Raw genomic sequence first — 3126 nt, 5'->3', positions numbered from 1 at the left:
AGTCCCAAATGCTTCTCAGCAGTCAAAATCTGCTACCAAAAAAAAATGCCAACAACTTACACTTAGAAAACATACCATCTTGGCTTTCAGCCACTGTTGTGTCTCACCAGAACTTTCATCTTGCTATGCTTTGCCTTAGGAAGTTAAAATATTCTATTCTGTTGAATACTAACACAAATGATAGCTAAAAGAAACTAGGAAACTCATAGCTACAAGATTAAGTATACATCCTTTGTGTGTGTGTGTGTTTGTCCATAGTATGCTCCTTCAATGGCCTCTATCTCCATTCCATGAAAGCATCCCCATTAAATTTATATTTTACTCACACAATTGAGAATTGCTGAAACAATTGAGAACAATTGAGAATTTATTGGAAGCTTTGCTTGCAATGAAGCCACTGTTGTAGCAGGTATAGGTTAGCAAATCAAAGGAGAAGGGATTTAGTAACTGTCTGTCCAGTCATGGAATTCCATCATGTATCAAGTAAGCAAAACCAATTTTGGTAATTGAATTGTTGATTTTCTATATAATTTATATATATATAAAAAAAATACAGTCATTGTATTGTTACTTCATATAATATATCAAAACATTTTATAATAAATCGAAGAAGATGAGAGAAATGAAAATCAAGGACAGAACAAAAAAACTCAAGAAAAGATTGAGCATTGAGGTCTTGTTACTTAATGGGCAATTTATGACTATGTCTGCACATGGTTGAAAGCTGCACATTTATCTAGCAGAAATGAATCTCAAGGCACATATTTAAAAGATAAATTGTATATATATTGTCAAATGATGGTCAGGAACATGCACAATTACAAATGGAGTTTATTAGAAACACTCCATTGTGAAGCACACTCTTAAATCAATATCGTATAAAATCTTGACACAAATAGTACTAAATTTTAAATTAAAATCTAAAACAAAAATCAGTACACTATAGACTGTCCTCCTTTGGTTAGTAACACTAATTTAGTAATTTTGTGGAAGCTTGCTTTGAGTTCCTAACACAGCCCAAAAGATATGAGCCCTAACGAAGCCAAAAGATGTAGGATGCTTGGTTTTTGTTTTAAGTTATTTTAAACCCTGACATAGGGCATAAACCATGACAATTGTTCACTGGACCAAGGGATTGGTTTGTGAATGACACTACATTGTCTTAGATTACCGTAGACATAAGCTAAGCGAAACTTTTTTCCAATACATTATGTTCTACTAAGGAAGAAGGGAAAGTGAGAAATCTATACTCTTCAGGGCTATATCAGCAGTACTCGTGAATAGTAATGCAAGAAAGATAATAAGAAAAGAGAAGAGAAAAGAAGCAAATGAACAATAAGGTCAGTGTGCCTTAATACTCAAAATGCTCAATATTTTTATTAATCAACTCAGTACAATACGATGCATAAGACTCTAGATCTTATCTTTTTTTAAGATAACTAGAATCCTACTACGACTAGTAAACAAACTCCTAATTAGACTAGTAAACTAAAATCCTAATAAGGTGATAAAACACCCTAACAACCCAACAAGTTAAAACACCCTAACAACCACATTATTCAAAGGATAAAACAACAATAGAATGAAAAACATTTCTCTCTTCCATAAAACATTATTCAAAGGATAAAACATAAAACACCCTAAGTGCCAAAGTAGTGCCCTCTTAACAATCTTGCCTCCTCTTGCAAAAACTGAAGTTGTAAATACGGTTCTTCCATCACGACAAACATCTCTCTCTTCTCTCGTTTCTGAAAAATACGTGCTGCCATGAGGTAGAGTTCGGAACCCTTCTCAATTCCATCTAAGGTGCACACGTGTTCCATGACATTACGAATAGTACTACTTGGCTCCACTGAAAAAACTGAGTTCCTTAACTCCACAACATCACAGATACGACTAAGCTATTGTGTCAACTGTAATGCCGTTCCTCCTTTCTTCCCTTTGCTCCATGTGGATGATGGTAAAAGTCGCTTCTTTCCTTTGTTTTGTTTTGGGTTAGGTGGTTGTGTGAGGTTAGGAGTCTCATCTTCATGAACGTTATCATCATCATTTGGAAAAAACGAGTCAGCAGAAGTATCACCTAACCCCTCCTTAGGTGTCTCAAGATCATCAGGTCACACACCTGAAATGGGGGCCCATGCTAAATCTCCTGTGGCCGCAATGTCCTTAAACATAATGTCTAATAAGTCAACATTCTCCAAACTTTTCTCTCGGAATTTTGCAGCTTCGGGAACCTCCTACAATTTTGAATATTTTCATTAATAACTCAAATAGCATGGTTTATCTACTAATACAAAATATGTGCAATGGGTTATACAAAACATACCATTAGTTTCCTCTCCCACCACTCATCAGTTGCAGCTATTGTTCCTTTGGCTGCATCCCATCCCAATCCAATTTCACTTCCCTTCAACTTATTCCAAAGTACCCAAACTTTCTTCAAACTATCCCATTTATGCTTATACTTCGCCCTAGGATATTCCTTTCCAGTTTTCTTTTCAAAAGTTGCTATAATATTCGCCCAACCCTTTTTACTAAAGTGGGTATTAGATCGATTACCCTTAAATACCTCATCCACACAAGCTTCACAAAAGATAGTCGTTACTCTTGATGGCCATTGAACTCTAACATTTGAGCTATTTTAGGATTGTTTGGTGTCGGGATTTGAAGTATCCTTGTTCTTAACCATCTAAACAAAATATATGTTTATTAATAACAATGTTCAACCAAATATGTAAAAATTCCAATGCTCTTAAAAACAATACTCTGTTATAGGTAAAACAATTTCACACATAATAAACTAGCAATACATTTTAGTTCAGAATTAGTAAACGGCAGAACTAATCTTTGTTTTTAATTCTTTATTTGTCTAAATCGTAAAATTGAAAAGAAACAACAAAACAATAAACTAGCTACCCAAAGCAAACAGCAGCAGCAACAATAGTGCCAAGTAAATAAACTAGCTGCCCAAAGCAAACAATTTCACACAATAAACTATCTGAATTTTTTTTTTTCTTCACAACCAATCTTTGTTTTTAATTCTTTATTTGGCTTAATCGTAAAATTGAAAAGAAACAACAAAACAATGAACTAGCTACCCAAAGCAAACAGCAGCAGCAACAATAG

The 3126-nt window shown here is 34.3% G+C and overlaps 1 pseudogene; it reads right to left on the bottom strand.

Moving 5' to 3' along the window:
- Nucleotides 1–1640: 1640 nt before the first annotated feature.
- Nucleotides 1641–2641, bottom strand: LOC142606142 (L10-interacting MYB domain-containing protein-like; annotated as a pseudogene).
- Nucleotides 2642–3126: the final 485 nt, after the last annotated feature.

Source organism: Castanea sativa, chromosome 8 (assembly GCF_040712315.1).
Source record: "Castanea sativa cultivar Marrone di Chiusa Pesio chromosome 8, ASM4071231v1".
NCBI classification, from domain to species: Eukaryota; Viridiplantae; Streptophyta; class Magnoliopsida; order Fagales; family Fagaceae; genus Castanea; species Castanea sativa.
Note: the sequence above shows the minus strand (reverse complement) of the source record. Positions and strands in the feature narration are given on the sequence as shown.